The 20,252-nt window shown below is 32.7% G+C and overlaps 3 long non-coding RNA genes across 7 annotated transcripts; 1 reads left to right on the forward strand and 2 right to left on the reverse strand.

The window, feature by feature from the left end:
• Positions 1–2,021: 2,021 nt before the first annotated feature.
• Positions 2,022–10,850, reverse strand: LOC128231611 (uncharacterized). 4 transcript variants are annotated; one of them, XR_008260395.1, is made up of 4 exons: positions 10,652–10,850; positions 5,840–5,951; positions 5,414–5,537; positions 2,022–3,858 (listed from the first exon to the last, which is right to left on the reverse strand). It is a non-coding gene; the product is annotated as an uncharacterized LOC128231611 (long non-coding RNA). The 4 variants fall into 4 exon arrangements; XR_008260396.1 differs by having other exon boundaries at positions 5,869–5,951; positions 10,652–10,849; XR_008260393.1 differs by having other exon boundaries at positions 10,699–10,847.
• On the reverse strand, positions 9,044–10,165 carry LOC128231612 (uncharacterized). Its single transcript, XR_008260397.1, has 3 exons — positions 9,728–10,165; positions 9,360–9,487; positions 9,044–9,178 (listed from the first exon to the last, which is right to left on the reverse strand). It is a non-coding gene; the product is annotated as an uncharacterized LOC128231612 (long non-coding RNA).
• A 3,667-nt stretch (positions 10,851–14,517) lies between the features above and the next one.
• On the forward strand, positions 14,518–19,990 carry LOC128231610 (uncharacterized). 2 transcript variants are annotated; one of them, XR_008260391.1, is made up of 5 exons: positions 14,518–14,611; positions 15,701–15,777; positions 16,107–16,188; positions 16,968–17,098; positions 18,180–19,990. It is a non-coding gene; the product is annotated as an uncharacterized LOC128231610 (long non-coding RNA). The 2 variants fall into 2 exon arrangements; XR_008260392.1 differs by having other exon boundaries at positions 14,532–14,604.
• The last annotated feature ends 262 nt before the right edge of the window (positions 19,991–20,252 follow it).

Genomic DNA, 20,252 nt, shown 5'->3' on the forward strand with positions numbered 1-20,252 from the left:
TTAGTAACCAGTTGGCGAATACCATTCAAATGTTACCAAAGTTATAAGGGTTCACCATCCACCGACATTTCACATTAAAGCGACTAGCTACTAGATATACTTTTATTTCCTCCAGTAATGAAGAGCAGAACGTATTTACAACATAATTCAATGATAAATAACGCATTTATGCAACAACAATACAATACGAGTATGCATGTTATAGAAATATAGTACATGAAACTGTATTAAAATTCTATCAACAACTTAATATGTATATTGAAGTGAAAAAAAAGAATAGCTACCAAAATAATGCTTAGTAGACATTAGATATACAATGTCAGCAAGTATATTTAATCCAAACAGTGAATTATTTGAATCTAGAAAAAAATATTAAATCTAGAATGCTTAGACCAAGTTGAGATTGAGATCTTAGATGTCAACGCAGTGCATAGACCTATACACTATATGGATGATAATATACCGTGACAGTACGTACATTGGCGTTATATTCTATACCAGTATATACTGTGCACTATATTCTATTCATTTTCAGAGGTGTTGAGTGCTTCAACACCCCTGTTCTCTATACAATGTATACAGCCAGAGATTTTGAAGATTTACTTCAACTCCTCTGTTATAGTCTATATACATTGTGGAAGCGTGCACTATACTCTATTCATTGTCAAGAGGTGTTGAAGCAGTGCTTCAACACCCCTGTTCTCTATACAATGTATACAGCCAGAGATTTTGAAGATTTACTTCAACTCCTCTGTTATAGTCTATATACATTGTGGAAGCGTGCACAATACTCTACTCATTGTCAAGAGGTGTTGAAGCAGTGCTTCAACACCTCTGCTCTCTATGCAATGTAGATTTTGAAACTTTACTTCAACTCCTCTGTTATAGTCTATATACATTGTGGTAGCGTGGACTATTCTCTATCTGTAGATATGAACCCCTGTTATAGTCTATATACATGGTGGTGACGTGCACTATTCTCTATTTGAATAGAGAGGTGTTGAAGCAGAGTTTCAACACCTCATCACCTCTATTTATTCTTTGTCCAGTGAAAATGAAAAATGGGAGAAAAATGCTTAGATTTTTTTTTTGTTGGTTTTGTGTTATATCAGACACCACATTTAATATACTATAAGTATAATACACTCACATTGTACAAAATATAATTTTTGGGCAAAATGTTTTAAAAGTTAAATGAAAATGAGAATTTCTGGACTTAGCATCAACTCTGCCAAATTTTGCAATAAAATTACCAAAATAACTTTTTAAAACAGATATTATATAACATTATAAGATACTTGAAATATACAAACTATGTATTTTGTAAAATATGATTTTTAGGTAAATTTGTTAGAAAAAAAAAATGAAAATTTCTGCATTTTGCCAATTACTTTGTCAAATTTTGCAATAAAATTACCAGAATTACTGTTTTTAAATATATTTTATATTACAGTATAATAGACCTTAAGTAAAGAAACTACATACTTATGTGAAATGTGCTTTTGGGGCACAATGTTTGACAAATGAAATGATTTTTTTTGAAATTTGGTCACCTAGGCATCAATGAATTTTAAGTTTTTATATTGCAGATATTTACCAGTCGCGCAAAATGCACAATTGCAAACAACATGCAAAAGCACTTTGAAACCAATATAATGCGACAGGCGCTTTGGTTTGCCAAGCCTTGCCTTGCAAACATCTACATAAGCCTAAAAATGTCTGTCTGAGATACCAGGCGTGAAGCTGCATATAACACTAGTATGCGGATGAATCCACATGATTCTGATAAAAACATAAAAAAAATCAGCCAAAGTTGCAGTATGCATACTTGACTACATGATCCTTTAAATGTCATTTATATTTTCCAGTACAAAATAAAGCACCTCAGAGCGCCCAGAATGCACCATGTTTTTCAAAATATTCTGAGGGGGCATGCCCCGAGACCCACCTAGCAATTATGAATCCACATATAAAGGGCTAGCTAAGCCCCTTACTTCTGTATGCAAAACAAGACTACATGCTCATCTTTTCTTTATCTATTCTGCCTGTTAATTTGCTTGTAAACTTATGTTAGTCAACAATATAATAACATTAGCTGGGCCAAAATACAAAAGTCTCTTCTTATGTTGAGAAAAATTCGAAAAATTCCGTTACTGTTTAATTTCCGTGAATGTTTATTATTCTTTTGCAAAGAGGTATGCAATTATGATTGCAGGGTTTATATGAAAATACGATATCAGGAATGGTCTGAAACAGCCCTAAAACACACAAAAGCCTTAAATGAAACAAACATATTATATATTAAAGAGAATTGGAGTACTGTCTATAAAACATACACCTTAAAACACAATCTATGAACAGTTTTTTTCTTATAAAAAAAGCTACAACAAAAATATCGCTGGAAGTGATGGTACTTCCCATATGCCCGTTTTCTTTGAAAAAGCAGAACTTGTAATTCAGTGTGCTAGTAGAAGGTAAATTGTTGTTGCATTATTATACACAGTTGGAAATACCATTTTTAATAATTGTTTTCATTGTTAATGCTGCACTCTCACAGATATATGAATTTTTATTATTTTTAACTTGGAATGAAAAACTTTTGTGCACATGTCTGATAACAGTTATATGAGACTGCATACAAAATCACAGTTTTTCCTATTACCATTTAAAACTCTATGTTTAATGGTTAGTAATGCTTGAGAAGAAATGAAAATTTTGGCAGTTTTTCAGACAATTGAATTCTGTTTCATTGAGAGTTATCTTATATGACTGGATTGAAGGCATTCATGCTAAAGTCAGACTATTTTAATTATTTTTTTCAAAGCAAATGTGAAAACTCTTAATCAGTGACAGTGCAGCTTTAACATCCTTTTAGATTTAATCACTATGATTTCAAAATTATCAGACAAACATGATACTAGATGTATACTGTCTTGTTTGGAATTATTGCCCTTATTCAGTATTGGTTCAATCATAGCAGTATTTATTTGAACTGCCTCTAGGTTAAAGTGTGATAAAATTCATAAGATGTCAAATACATAATTATATAAGATTCACAATTCTTTGAAGGAATGAACTCCTGCTTACATGTCATATGACAAATTATGGACAAATACAGAACCTAATCCTAATAGTTTTTCTCCAGAATTATCAAAGGGGTCACTCTTAACAAAGATCTAGTATAAACTTAATAATAATTTCTTTAGTTTAACAATGTTATAAAATCTTGAAAGGCCATAGGCAGGTAGTTCTGACGTTCATACCCTTCAAAACCTTTGACAAGAGGCATGTCTATCAAATATAATTATGAATTACTGGTGTAAATGGGTAGTGGGTAATGCACATGTCAATTGTAACCACCACCACCCCCGTCTGGGGGTATACTGGGTGTGAATGCGGTGGTTTTGTCTTACCTATGGTATGTTGGATGCGGGGGGAATTTGGCAGGGATTTTAGTTCAGGATCAGTTCAGGGAATTTAACCTGGGGTAGGCTGGACCAAAAGTCAAAAGTCCCCGGACCTGGGGGCGGGATGTGGTTACAATTGACTGGTGCATTATGCTATTCATTTTGTTGCCCACTCTTTTGTTTTTGTTTGATAATCCATTGCACACAACTATAGATCAGGATCTCAAATACTATATATGTTGAAAATTGACAACTTTTGACATCAATGTTTTAGTTATAGTTATGAATAATGAGCGTTCATTCATTGCTTTTTTATCAAATCACAATCATAAGTGTTAGCAAAGCACACCACTTTGTGCAGTAATGTTTAATGCTGTGGCTCCTCTTATCAACCAAGCACTTGGGCTGTTGGTGGATAACCATTTCCCTAGTTTCCTCCCTGTCTGGTCACCTGTTTGAAAATTAAAACATTGATAATATATAATAATGACAAAACTTGAAAGTATTGTACACTATGTTTATACATTTGCTGAATTAAATGAATAAGCTAAGGAAATGTACATTCAAAACAAAAGGGCCAGCATGGCCCTTAATTGGTCACCTGATTAAAATGACCATGAACAAGTCAGTCAGGTAACAACTGGTTATGAAAGGTGTTGCTATTTGCTTAGCAGGTTAGTGGTTGCTGTGTTATTGATGGTTGATAAGGACTCCTCAAAGAAGGCTGCTCTTTGTTAACAGAAATGAGAATTATGGTAAGCTGGTTGTTCCCATGGTCAATGGATGTTACGGTAATGAACCAGAATGTTGCTATGGAAGTAAATGATTACTAAGGAAGTAATTGGTTGCTATGGATGTTGGCTGTTGCTCAGGAAAAAATGGTTGCTAAATAAGGCATTGGTGCCTATAAAGGTAGTTAATGGATGCGTTGGAAGGAATTGGATGCTAAGGAAGTCATTGGTTGAATGGGGATTCATTTGTTGCTATGGATGAAGGTAGTTGCTAAGGCAATCATTGGTTGATAAAGAAGCCAAGGATTGTTTAGGAAGTCATCATTTTTTATGGAAGTCATTGGCTGCTGTAAATGAAGTATTTGATAAGGATGTCCTTGGTTGCTTATAAAGTGGTTGTTAAGGAAGACATTGTGAGTTTGGATTGTTAAGTCACTAAGTTAGACAAGTGGGTTCCTTAAGGGTACTACGAGGTCTACGATTTCCTCAACAAGGCAAAACCTTGCTTAACATCCTGCCAAAAGGTGATTATTATATTGTTGTAACAACTTGTTTCATAATCTTTGAAACTAAATACCTTTTAGTTTAGACATCAGTTTCTAAGGAATTCATACATTACTGCAGAAGTCATTGCCTGATTTGAATGTGTATCAATTTTTGTTCTAGAAGTCTATCATTGACTGGGGAACTCTGGTTAGGACAACTTTGACCCCAAGGACGAAACTTGAACAACATTCATAAAAAAAATTTATGAATTCTTTTTACTGCCTGTACAATGTACCTCGCAAATTCGGTAAAAAGTCAACTTTGGGAAAAATACAAAATCAGGCCAAAATTGCTTATATAATGGCAAATATACATTTTTTAACTTTTTTATGCATACCTTATGCTGTGAAAGAGTAAGACTTGTCAAGATTTTGTTTATATTTCAAGAAATTCATTGCTATTTTAATCTGGAATGTAATGTAATGTTTTTAATTTTGGGGAAAATGGAGTTTTTCACAATAAAAAAATCACTGACAATGAACTACAAACTCCAACATATAAACACCACATACACAAAAACAAATTGATTACATATATAAATTACTGAATATTCACATGGTCTTATGATATTATTGATGAATATTATAATGTTATTTTTAGATACCAGTTACGGGTAGTAGTAATGAAGAATACCAGATTACAAAATCAAAGTGGAAATTGGAACTATTAGAGAATCACTTTATTTGTGGGTAGGTCACTTAAATATTCATTGAGGTGAAAAGAAATTACCATATGATGTATTGCATATGTTTAACCGCTGTTGCACAATCATCATTTCCAAGTGACTGTCTTCATGTCCAGTACTAGCTTACAAAATCCCTTTCTAGAAAGTCAAAGACTTCATCTGATGCATCTTAAAAAAGGAAGAATACAACACAATCATGAACACAATAAATGCAAATAATGTTGGGTATGCTTTAAACATGATTCAAATGCAAAACATCTTGGCAATTATTTCTAGAGCAATCTAAATGTCCTACATGAGATTTATTCTCTTATGAAAAAGTGATGTTTATGTACAAGCCAAATATACTAGAAATGTGTCAAGTGGACATTAACTTAAGTCTTGTGTTGCTTGGTGAATTGCATATACTGTGAATGAAGATGATTAACAAAAAAACAGGGATTTCTCATAATATGACAAAGTTTTTTTACCAAGTTTGGTAAAGATTATTGAGCCATACAATGTTTTTATCTGGACTGCATCGTCTTTTATTCTGGGCAGCATAATATGGAAATCCAGGCCATGTATACATCTGGGTTTTATCTGTAATGGACCACATTTTCCAAAATGTATGTAGGCAAATGAGTTACATGGAAATAAAAACTATCTATACATAATAATAAGTGATTTGTATACATGTGTTTACCTTGGTATTATATACCCATAGATATATTATATGACATAATATTGGGTTAATACAAAAAAAATGAAAGAATATATAATTAGGTTAATGATAAATCAAGCAAATTTAAACTAACACAAACAATTATATGTATATATTTACATTATTTCACAGTAAAATATAATAGAAATTTATAAACATTGGCATAATGCTTAAATCAGGTATCTATTTCAAGGCAGTTGTCATTAAATCATAAAATTTAAAGCTGCACTCTCACAGATATACCATTTTTACAAATTTTTTGTCTTGGAAAGAGCAAATTTTTGCATAAATATCTGCAAACCAATGATATATGATTGCTGCCAAAAAATCAGATCGTAGATTTCTATATTTCCGTTCGAAAATTAATGTTTTATGGCTTAAACCATTACTAATGGTTTAAGAAAAATGCATAAAACATTACTTTTTAAACTTAAATATAAAAATCTGCTATATAATTTTTTGTCAGCTGTCTTAAATAACTGGTTTCCATGGATTTTCGCAAAAATTGCCTCATTCCAAGACAAAAAAATTGTCAAAACGTTCAATCTGTGAGAGTGCACCTTTAAGGTCAAAACTAGAAAATGAAACTTTAAACAATAAACTTAAAAACCATGACTTATGGTACAAGTATTTCCACATCGGAGCGGCTGGTTCTTACACACTGACAGTGACACACAATACACTCCACTCCTCTCCATTAACCCTTTATATATATATTACAGTCGAAACTCGTTGGCTCGATATCTCATGGCTCGATATCCTCGTTGGCTTGAACCAGATTAAAAGAACCGATTTTGTTTAACTCTTTGTTCATATAAAATTTGATCGGATGGCTCGATATATTGAGGGTCGATATTTCTCCACGCTCGAAGTCATTTTCGCGGTTCCAAGTAAGAATTTCACAATTTTGTTTGCTTGGGTCGATGTCATTTTCGCGGGTTCAGGTAAGAACCTCACACCTTGATTTGTTTTGTTGGCTTCATTTAGCACACGGCGCTAATCGATAAAAATTAATTCAATTTATTATAATTATTATCAAATTTGAATGACTTAACAGTTTGAATAAACATGCCATCACTTTATCTAAGTTCTTTCCCTAATTGTTATACATGTATAAATTTCAATGCATCCTTATATAACTAATAAGCTATGTTTTTGTTACCCACTGTTTAAAATTACTTGTTTGCTGTTTTCGCATAATTTTTATAATTAATAAAAACAATCAAATAATATTTTCTAAGTATCGAATAAGTGATGTTACGAACTTTAAGACGTGTAACTATGCCCAATTAATACTCTTCTTTCGCGGAGATAGCATAGCCAATAACAAACGAGGTAAACAAGACTTTTTGTAACGAATAATAAAAAAAATAACATTCTGTAAGCAATCCCGCTTGGCTCGATATTCTCGAGGCTCGAAGTATTTTGGCTGGTCCCTAGAATATCGAGCCATCGAGTTTCGACTGTAGTTTAAAGCTGACGGAGGCACTCCTGCCATGTACCGCTGCCACCATTTAAGTAAACCTGGGAGGAGAAGCGCCCCAGTGTGGAGCTTGAACCAACAACAACTGCTGGAACACTATCATGGCGCTGTAACCAACTGAGCTAACTGAACGGCTGGTTCTCATAGACACGATCTACATCTACAATAACTTTACAATGTACATGAATACATAAATAACTAAAGTATGAATGCAATGTATTCATGTACATTGTAAAGTTGATGTCTACTGTACTACTTTAAAAGACACATTCATGTACCCCAAAATTAGTTTTGACAGGCATGACTCACTAATGCCAGTTGTGAGCTTGTTCCTAGCTTCGATCAAGATATTTCTTCTGAAAATGACATTGAATACACTCTAAAGCCTAAAAGGCTGTAAAATATGCATTCAACATCTTGATAAGCAACTATCTTAAATAAATTAAAATATTAGGATACAGAATGATGTGAAAGAGACTTTAAAAATATCGCTGCATTGTTGGATGTTGGTGCTGTCATCTGATGATCGGTCAGCGGCAATGATTGAGGCAAGCATCAAGTATATTTAAATAAACATTGCACTTTAACAGATTAAATGTTTTGACAACTGTTTTATTTTTTGTCTTTATACAAGCCAATAAATGCATAAGTGCAAGAAAAACAGTGACACAAGACTGCTTAAAAAAACATTGGATTGCATATATATTTTAGTTAAAGCTTCACTATCACAGATATACCATTTTTACAACTTTATTTTTTGTCTTGGAAAGAGCAAATTTTTGTATAAATATCTGCAAACCAATGATATAGGATTGCTTACGAAAAACCAGATCATAGATTTTCATATTTCCGTTTGAAAATTAATGTTTTATGGCTAAAACCGTTAATAAACGTTTTAGAAAAATGAACAAAACATCAATTTTTGAACTGCCGCTCAGGGCTCATCCTAGACATAAATTTTAGGGAGAAGTGAGAACGGGGGAGGGTGCGGGAGGGGGTTTCCTCCTCTTGCAGGTCGGAAAATTTTGAGATTTTAAATGTCAAATGGTGGGTTCTGGTGTGCCCTGGACAACTTTTCTATGCAATTAAATAGGTGTTTAAATTGTTTTAAAATAGTCATACTGGTTTTTAGTTGGAATTAATTTGTTGTATATATCTTTAAAAAAAAAGAGTCAAGTTTCAAACATTTTATTACATGCAAACCTATCATGCACACATAAATATATATCTGAATTTAAATACATGATAAATAAATAAAATAAACTAATAAATACAAACAAAACTAGCTGAAATCAAACAACATGACAATTGTAAAAAAACAAAAAAGTAGTCAATATATCATCACATCCTAGTTCTCAAAACAAGAAGCACTATACACTTGATCAGTCTACACAATGTAGGTCTCAAGGTCAGCCGAGATCAGCACAGGAGCTATGGCCCCAGCAAGCTGGAGGTGGTACTGAAATTCCACCTTGGGGAGCTCCGGCTTGGCCAGGTGGTAGGCAGTCTTAAGGAGCTTGACCCCAAGCTTGTCATCCTTGGACAGTTTGGCCAGTACAATTTTCTTCATGGGTTCCTGGGAACTCAGAACTGTCTTTTCCAAGGCGGCCTTGTGCTGATTTGCTGAAAATACACAAAATATTTCACAGTATCTCATCATTTTCAGCTGTCATTTAAAATAATTTGGGCATATATTACAACATGTTTTAAAATATATTAAGCCAGACACCTTAAAATTAATACCACTTTGAATTGATTTATCTGCGGACTAAGCAATGCTTCTATTGTTTTAATAAATACTTACACAAGCCATGTCTCTGATGATTGGTTGTTTTTGCTGGTTGGTCATGTCCACGGGCGTAGGCGTTGTCCAACTTAGCACCTCTACAAACTTCGCAGTGCCAATTTTTATCTGCATCTTCGTTGTACCAACTGAAATTATTTTGATAATTTGACTTTTTGAATGATTTCTTATTTGAACTGTCGATCATGCCATCACTTTCAACACCGTCAGCTTTACGTTTCAGGCCTGGGGAATCCCGCAGAAGCCACGTAGAAAGCATGATTACTATTCAACAGAATCCAAAATATCTCGTATATAGAATATTGATGTGAACCGTTCGAAGAAAAAATAATAATGGAAGCATTTCTGAAATAAAAAAAACAACAAACCTGGAACTGTGATTCGCACTTGCCCTTCTCGCTAACTTCGCGATAATCACACCCAATTAAGTTCATTTGTCATCAGTGCACATCATTTAAACCGCTATTGTCATAAAGTATAAATCCTAATTGGCACAAATTGACATTTACAAACATCGGCAAGTGTAAATATTAATCCCTTACAATTTTATTACATCGATGACGTAGCACATGTACACAAAGTCAATGGTGCAAACACGTGCCTCGATTGAATAAAACAAGCGTTCTCATTGGCTGAAGTCAATGGAGCATATTTACTAGGTTTAACACGATTGGCTGTTTGTCAATCGAGCTGACAGGCGGGAGGCGGAGTCGCTCTGTTTTGACAAGCGTTAGTTCTTAGCGATATCGACTTTTTGATCTTTGAAAAAGTCGGCGAAGTTGACTTCGCTTTGATCTTAGAAAATAGCGAAGTTGCCGCGGGCAGGGCGACTTAATCGCCTATGTCGCCTGGTAGGATGAGCCCTGTGACTGGTATATATAAAAATCTGCGATCTATATTTGTCAGCAGTCTTATATAACTGGTTTCCATGGATTTTCGCCAAAATTAGTACATTCCAAGATAAAACATAAAAAAGTTGGCAAAATGTTCAATCTGTGAGAGTGCAGCTTTAAGAAAATGATGTTTTATGCATTTTTCTTCCAACTGTTAGTAGCACTTTTAGCCATAAAACATTTTTTTAACGGAATATGTCAGCAGGCTTATATCACTTATTTGCATATATTAATTTACACAGAAACTGGCTCATTCAAACTCCAAGACAAAAATAAAAAATAACAAAGTTGTCAAAATACATGTATGTGAGAGTGCAGCTTTAAGGAGTACTTCGTTATATCAATAAAATATACTCGTTAAACTGTCAATTGTTTACGTATCTACATAAATTCAATTACCTTTTGAACTAGAAAGTGTTATATTTTCAAAGAAAATAGCCATATACCTCTGTTCAGTGTCGGTCAAATTCGATGTTTTGAACCCGTTTGAACCTCTCTCGCGCGTGCTAAATACTAAATGACGCAATGTTTTGGACTGGTCTTCATTTTCTTCGATACAGGCACAACCGAGCGTAAATATTAAGCGAGAAAGTCTAGTGGAACGATGCAGGGTTCATTGGGTTTGTTTACGAAAAGGGTCAATACTAAACTGCTGACCAATTAGCTGACCATATAGAAATAGAAGAGAGTTGCTGACCAATTGCTGACCATATAGACAAAGAAGGAAAACACATGAAAAAAAAAGTTTTGATATTTAAGATTTTTCAAGACATATAATGTTAAATTTATTTTATATACTCCTTATAGTGTAAGAATAGACGGATGTTTGTCTGTTTTTGTTTTTTATTTGGGGGGGGGATTGCATTTCAATGAAACGAATTGAGTTGTTTTTTACTGGTTGGTTGAAAATATGTGAAATGTATCACGGTTTTAATTACGATGTACAGTACAATTATTTGAAAGCAATATTTTTAATTGTTAATGTAGCTTTAAATGTTAGCTTCATTACCTGTGAAAAACTATCTGCACTACATGAAAGAACGATCAAAAGAATGGTGTTTGCCAAATCGGCATCGGTCATTTTAATTAAGAAATTATTTCTCTTTAATCTGTTGTATGTTCTAAGTTATTTTGTGAATAATAAGTCAATCATAGGCAAACTGTTGCTTATGAGTAAAGTTTGATAAGTATATATTTTATTTTCTTGGTCAAGGACATCACTTTCATAGTCATTGCAAAATATACTCCGAAAGATTGCCGTATTTTTCATTATTTTTCTGTAATTAGTGTGATTCCATTTGTAAATTTAAAGGATTTTGTCTAGTGCAGTTTTGCGTTCTCGTATAGTTTAATAAAGTGAAGTATTGCTTTTAGCTGGACTTTGTGTTTTCTATAAGTTTCATTATGGCTTTAATTGTTGGACATTCGCAGGCGAAATACTTATTTCGATATTGAAAAGTTACTGACCGATTTCTTAGCTGACCAATGTAACGTATAGGGAAACTCGATAATGCAAAGTTGTACTGTTTCTATATGGTCAGTCAACTTCACGGTTCACTGCATAGTGCTGACCAATGTAACGTATAGGAAAACTTGGTATTGAAAAGTTACTGGACAATTTCTTAGCTGACCAATGTAACATATAAGGAAATTGGACTATAATACAATGTTAAATTCCTGACTAAATACTTAATAAATTAGTTGTGTAAGCAATATGTCATTGACAAATATTTTACCTTTAATTTTGTTATGTAGGCATTATCTTATATTTACTCATATTATGTTTAATTACAAGTCCTTTTAATTCTTAGCTGACCAATGTAACTTTTAAGGAAAATGGACTATGATACATTGTTATGTTTTTGACTAAATACTTAATAATTTTGTTATGTAGGCATTATAGTAGACTTACTCATATTATGTGTAATTACAAGTCCTTTAATTTTTTAGGAAATAATTGTGATTCGTTGTGCATACAGCATAATGAAATGTTCACACAGTATAAACAAATAAAGCATTGATGGTGAAACTAGTGTACGCTTTTAATTTATATTTATTCATTAACTTGTATGGTCCATGAAGCCCCTTAAAATCTTGTTAAGATATGAACGCTAACACTGTGCGACTATCGAGTTGTAACAATTGGCACCAAGAGCCTCGGGGCCAATTGATGTATTGTCAATCTATTTCATGGTTCAGTGCATATTGATGACAAAGTAATGCATCATTCATAAGATACTGACCAATTTCTTAGCTGACCAAAATGACCTTATGGTCAGTCAACTTCACGGTTCACTGCATAGTGCTGACCAATGTAACGTATAAGGAAACCCGATATTGGAAAGTTACTGGCCAATTTCTTAGCTGACCAATGTAACATATATGGAAACCCGATTTTAAAAAGATACTGACCAAATTCTTAGCTGACCAATGTAACATATAAAGGAAATGGACTATGAAACATTGTTAATTTTTGACTAAATCCTTAAAAAACTTGTTATGTAAGCAATATGTCATTGACAAGTACTTTTACCTTTAACCCGATTTATGGCCTGATATATGTTGATGAATGAAAAAGTAATACGAGTTACGGACTTGTATCAGACTAATTATTATCAAATTGATTTTGTTATTATAACATTGAAACTTATAGTTGTCTTTTTAACTTATTTTATATGCCGTTAAATATTACTCAATGATAGAGAGGAGCTCTTAATCTTAAATCTGACCAATGTAACGTATAGGAAAACTCTATTAAAAAGTTACTGACCAATTTCTTAGCTGACCAATGTAACGTATAAGGAAACCCGATATTGGAAAGTTACTGACCAATTTCTTAGCTGACCAATGTTACGTATAAGGAAACTCGATATTGAAAAGTTACTGACCAATTTCTTAGCTGACCAATGTAACGTATAAGGAAACTCGATATTGAAAAGATACTGACCAAATTCTTAGCTGACCAATGTAACGTATAAGGAAACTCGATATTGAAAAGTTACTGACCAAATTCTTAGCTGACCAATGTAACGTATAAGGAAACTCGATATTGAAAAGATACTGACCAAATTCTTAGCTGACCAATGTAACGTATAAGGAAACTCGATATTGAAAAGTTACTGACCAATTTCTTAGCTGACCAATGTAACGTATAAGGAAACCCGATATTAAAAAGTTACTGACCAATTTCTTAGCTGACCAATGTAACGTATAAGGAAACTCGATATTGGAAAGTTGTACTGTTTCTATATGGTTAGTCAACTTCGCGGTTCACTGCATAGTGCTGACCAATGTAACGTATAAGGAAACCCGATATTGGAAAGTTACTGACCAAATTCTTAGCTGACCAATGTAACGTATAGGGAAACTCGATATTGGAAAGTTACTGACCAATTTCTTAGCTGACCAATGTAACGTATAGGAAAACTCGATATTGAAAAGTTACTGACCAATTTCTTAGCTGACCAATGTAACGTATAAGGAAACTCGATATTGAAAAGTTACTGACCAAATTCTTATCTGACCAATGTAACGTATAGGAAAACTCTATTAAAAAGTTACTGACCAAATTCTTAGCTGACCAATGTAACGTATAAGGAAACTCGATATTGAAAAGTTACTGACCAAATTCTTAGCTGACCAATGTAACGTATAGGAAATCTCGATATTGAAAAGTTACTGACCAATTTCTTAGCTGACCAATGTAACGTATAAGGAAACTCGATATTGAAAAGTTACTGACCAAATTCTTAGCTGACCAATTAACATAAGGAAAATGGACTATGATACATTGTTAAGTTTTTGACTAAATACTTAATAAATTTGTTATGTAATAACATTGAAATTTATAGTTATCTTTTTAACTTATTTTATATGCCGCTAACTATGACTCAATGATAGAGAGGAGTTCTTAAATCTTAGCTGACCAATGTAACGTATAGGAAAACTCGATATTGAAAAGTTACTGACCAATTTCTTAGCTGACCAATGTAACGTAGATGTAGACAGTTTTCTTTCTATCTTTTACTGATAAAAAGACATCTATCTGCAACGAAACGCTCTTGGAATAACAAAAAAGAATATTCGTCAATTCAATTAATTATTTCATATAACATTAAAACATTTAAAAAACTGAAAACAAACATAACAAACAGAAAAACTTAAAAAATAAAAATCCTTCTTTGTTTATATGGTCAGCAATTCGTCAGCAAATCTCTTCTATTCCTATATGGTCAGCTAATCGGTCAGCAGTTTAGCACGACCCACGAAAATTCAAGCATCCGGTTAAGAAGACGACAAATAAGAATGGTATTAAGTTGGTAGAATGGAACTCCTTCCTGATTCCTGCACATGTAAGTTGTAAGTATTGACTATATCGGGATACCATACAGGACACTCAAGTGTTATTTTATATTTTCCTAGTTATCATTCAAATGAAAATAATCACTATCATTTAAAAGTTATTCAGGGATAGTTGCAAATGGTTTGTTTACATTAATTAGTTTTATGAATTTAATTGAATACACAAATTTTTATTAGAGCTTTGCACCAAATTAAATTCAGTTCATTTTACGGGAGTAACCCACACTAGCGGATCCAGAAAAGGGGTGGGACCCCCCCCCCCCCCCCAAAAAAAAAAAAAAATTCTGTAAAGAATCTCAGGACAATTATTCAAAAAATCTTTTGATCTTTGATATCATAATGGTAATTTTTTTTTACCAAAATGCAAAATGTAAAAAAAAAAAATCAAGTCAGAGAATGTGTTGGAACCGGTGTCGCCAAAATTGCAGTCCAGTGTTGTATCCACTGTGCTATGAAGGCTTATCCTAAACAGTTGGAATATTTAATCTTTATACCTAACTTGTAATATATTGGCGATTTTTTTTTATTGTAAATTATGTGGTACTTCAGTTAGTAAGTTTTAATGCATTGTACACATAGATACCAAGTTTATGTCAGTTTTCGTCAATTTTCTTTTTTTCCGCTATTTCATTAAACAGATTACAGCCCCTTTTAAACAAGTCTTTGGGAGGAACTGTTGGGGATTGTTATTAAAGCTGCATTTTCACAGATTTACCATTCTGACAACTTTTTTTTTCATCATGGAATGAATCATGCAATGTTAGTGCATAAATTATGTCCGCGAACCATGATTTAAAACTGCTGAAAAAATATCAGATAGCTGTTTTTCATATGTACGTTCATAATTGTTGTTCTGTGACTTAAATTTGAACACTTTCAGAAAAATGAAATAATAAGCAGTTTCTCAATACATGACTTCTGTTTTATTGTTAGCAATTAAAGGCATTGATTCTCTGAGATAATGATAATGTTAAAACAGTCAATCTGTGAGAGTGCAGCTTTAAGATTCATTTTTCCTAAGATCAGCCAAGTTAGTATTATAGCTAATTTTAGCTTAAAAGTAGGTGAATTTTATATTTATTTCAGACCAGATACTCTTGAGGGACCAATTTAAGGGCAAACAGACAAACGTTTTGATGCAAAGAAAGCATTGGATTTGAAAGGTAGATTTTTAACACATATTTACATGTACTCAATGTCATTTACTAGTATAACATAATGTATTCAAGTATAAGATATTTCAAGTATTTGGTCAGGTTGTTAGGTTTAATTGAAACTGTTAAGCAAATAAATGAAAGTCCATGCAATTTTGCATGCACATGTTTGTTGCATGCAGATTTTACTCAGATGGCATAGGGTACAGTTACTCTTGTAACTTGCTTAAAATAAATGCAAATGATTCTGCATGTGTCTGAAGTCATGTTTTATTTTTTTATGTTTTTTTAAAAAATGCAATTGTTTGATTTCCTTTCTTATGTGTTATGCATTGCAGTTCCCATGGAGATGAAAAATGGAGAGATTCTAAAAGTATGAAGATACTCCTGTGTATAATGAGGAAATCTTGTCAGTGAATGGTAAGTTCTCTTTGGATTAATTCTATGTATAACAATATAAATATGAGGTAAGCCAAGAAATGAGAATTTACATAATTATTCTGTTCAAACATACATTGACATATTAAATATAAAGGCATATGTATGATTTGTCTCTGCTATTATACTCCTACCACTTGATGGTTAGGGTTCATTTGGACAAGTCTTCTATTATCCATAATTCCAAATGCTTCTGAGATTTCTAACACATATTAAATATGTTGAGGAGAAGTGTTGTGCAAAAAACATTTTTGTTTATGGTATTTTAGAGTTATTGGTCTTTGATTATTTTTCTTTCACTTTTCTATGTTTTTGAGGTATTAACTTCAAACTTCATGCACATATTGGACGTGATAAGAAAAATAGCTGTGCATATGAATCATTAAATTGTGTATGGTAGTCAAAGAATTGTAAACCTTTGATTATTATCTTTATATATTTTTTTTATTTTTTTTCTTCTCTTCATAACTTTTTTTCATTTTTTACTTTAATTTAACAAAACACTATTCTGTTTTTGGTATATTAAGGATTATTTTCTTATGTTTATTTGGTGCTTGGCAGTTTTAAAATTATTGCCTAATTGGTTACTGTATGCTTAAAAGCAAATATCACTCTCAGTGAAACCTCTTATTACAATAGGTGATAGCTGTAGTTTTTCATGGAAACAAGTGTTTGACAGTATGAGTCATTTTTTAGTAGCAATATATTATGTACATTTAAGGTATAAGTTCTCTTTTGCTAATCGTTCAGTTGTTTTTCAGTTGTTGCAATTGTGGACCAGGCCAGAGTTGTACTAAACCAACTAAGACACAATGAGATACAGGAATGACACAATGAGAAACAGGAAACAGGAAAGTGATGACTGATCGCCACCTGTTACAAATTCATCTAGGTACAGTTTTTTATTCCAGATTTGATACAACTGTAAACTGTTTTATGCATGCTATGATTATGTTCATCATGTTTGTTTAAGACCCTGATGATGAGGACTAAACTATTGATTATCCCTTGCCAAAAGGCAAAGTGGATACAGTAATTGTGTAATTGTGCACGTGTGTGTGCGTGTGCACGGAATGTAATCTTGAGCATAAATCCCCCAGGTATTAACTTCAAACTTCATATACAGATAGATCCCTATTGAGAAGAAGTGCAGTGTTAAGGGACCATAACTCTGTTTACAGTTCTTTTTGTAATAACCCTTTGTTATATTTCATACTGAGTTTTTGTCTGCAGCAGAACTTGAAAAGTCTTTGAGGTGTTGATCTCAAACTTCAAATATGTACAGAAAGATCTCATTTAGCAGAAGTGCAGTGCACAGAAACCATAACTCAAGATTTTTTTTGTAGTAGTTGCCCTTTGTTAGTTTTCAATATTATCCTTTGTTGTAATGCACAGTTGTGATCATGCTCAAATATGCTCATTCACATTAAAATTAATTGTCCAGGTTCAAATCCTGTAATAGAAACAATTATTTTCTTTCTGTGTTTAGCAAAGTTTATATGAACTATCTATCAATGTAAAATAAACTAAGATTTGTGTGTTTTTATCGTTTCTTATTTATTTGTATATTTTTTGTTACATATTTTTATGTGCATATATATAAAATCTATATCACAAAAAGTGTGGCTAATTTGTAATATTAAGATATAATATGTATAAGAACTATCATATTTCAAAATCAACCATAGAGCTTTTGCAAGATAGATAATAACTTAATGTATCTGATGAACAATAATGTGATTTTGGGATGCCAGCAATAACTTTTCAAGGTGAAAATATGTTCTTGTCATTGATTTTACATATAAGTAATCAGTATGCAAAGCCCTTTCAAATGATACTTATATGGGGTAACTATCAAATTTTAACATTGAAGCAAATGGCACAAATGAATGAAAAGCTCCTTAATAGTTCAATATTTGAAGCCAACAATGGAACTGTGTTTATGTATTGCTTAATGTTCCTTTTTCTTTCAGAAAACTCCCCACATCCAACAAGAGACAGTCTGACTTCAAAATCTTCATTGAAGGCAACTTAATGGACAAGACATCCGTCACATAAAGATTCACTAAAATTGGAATGATATACCAATTTTAACTTTTAACAGACAAATACATTATAGATTTGAAAATAGATTACCCTTAGATAAGTTGGATGATTAACATTTACCTCAACACAGTACAAAGTGCTCATGTTGAACTATTGTGATTGATCATAGTCTGTCCTTCATTTTTATTAACAGTTTCATACAGTGTTAACACTTTAGTATGGGGACTCATTTTTAGCTCAACTTTTCGTAGAATATGGAGAGCTATACTACTCACCCAAGCGTCGGCGTCGGTGTCACCCCTTGGTTAAGGGTTTGCGTGCAAGCACACATAGGTTAATATCTCAGCAACTTCTTGAGGTATTGCATTGAGACTTTATACAATGGTACTCAACCATCCAACCTACTTATTTAAACAAGTAAGATAACTCTAGTTTGCATTTAATGTAAATAATAGGCCTTTATTATTTGACTTAGAAATTCTGGTTAAGGTTTTGCATGCAAGCACACATAGGTTAATATCTCAGCAACTGCTTGAGGTATTGCATTGAGACTTGATACAATGGTACTCAACCATCCAACCTACTTTTTTTAAACAAGTAAGATAACTCTAGTTTGCATTTAATGTAAATAATAGGCCTTTATTATTTGACTTAGAAATTCTGGTTAAGGTTTTGCATGCAAGCACACATTATATCTAAGGTTAATATCTCAGCAACTGCTTGAGGTATTGCATTGAGACTTGATACAATGGTACTCAACCATCCAACCTACTTAATTTTCCAAGTTATATAACTATAGTTTGCATTTAATGCAAATACTTGCGTTTATTATTTCACTCAGAAATTCTGGTTAAGGTTTTGCATGTAAGCACACATAGGTTAATATCTCAGCAACTACTGGATGAATTGCATTGAGACTTTATACAACCACCCAACCTAATTGAATAATCAAGTTAGATAAAAATTCTGGTTAAAATTTTGCATGTAACCACATTTATGTTAATATCTCAGCACATCATGTATTGCATTCAAATCTAATCTAACAGTGATCCATGCATGTTTCGCCAAAACTTTTCAATCCTTTCACTGAAAAGCAGCGGAATAGTCGAGAGCGCTGTCTCTGTGTTTTGTTAATTTTTTGTTTATAAAAACAAATGATTGTTTAATGTCAAGGAAACCTTTTTAAAGTTAAAATGTAGATGTACATAGATAACTGTCAAATATTATTTACCATTTAATAACTGTCTAAAGGCAAAATTTCCATTCATTTTTATATTTGATTTGGGTCCCTAGGGTCATGGTCACTGTAACTAAAAATAGAAAAATGCTTGGTACTGAATAACATCAGTTTTAATACATTTAAAACTGAATCTCACAATAAAGGCTGAAGTTCTTGTTGCATTGCAGCATTTCTAGTTAACTTTTTAATTTGACTCTTTTTATTGCTTTCGACAGGCACATATTACATCATTATTGTATTCATTTTTAAGACAAAGCCTCATTTAATTGAGCGTGCTGTCCAAAGACAGCTCTTGTTGACATAATTATAAGACACCTTATGTTATGGTTTATATGAACAATAGCTGTTTCTGTGTATGTTTTAGAAGAAACTTCCATTTCTTATCATATTGATGGACATAGATATACATACATGTACGGGATTATTGACATCAGATTCTTAGGATTAAATTTACTAATGTTCTGTTCATGTTCAAAATAGATACAGTTATGGTAAATGCATAGTCTTGTTTGTTTATAACATAGACAACCATGTCTTTTGGTTGTCCTGGTCTCCTGTCCTGTTATGTGAATTGGGTTTTATGGACATCTTCGATATTGTAGGTCCAATTCTAGTGTCTAGCTGGAAAAGTATTTAGCCTAGGGAGACCTTAGTTTGGGTTATCATGTTGGATAAGTCTAAATGTTGGCATGTCGGGAAATGGCAATTTTAGGCTATGACAATTTAAAAATGTAGACGTTGCTGGGCAAGGCTCCACACC

Source organism: Mya arenaria, chromosome 4 (assembly GCF_026914265.1).
Source record: "Mya arenaria isolate MELC-2E11 chromosome 4, ASM2691426v1".
NCBI lineage: Eukaryota > Metazoa > Mollusca > Bivalvia > Myida > Myidae > Mya > Mya arenaria.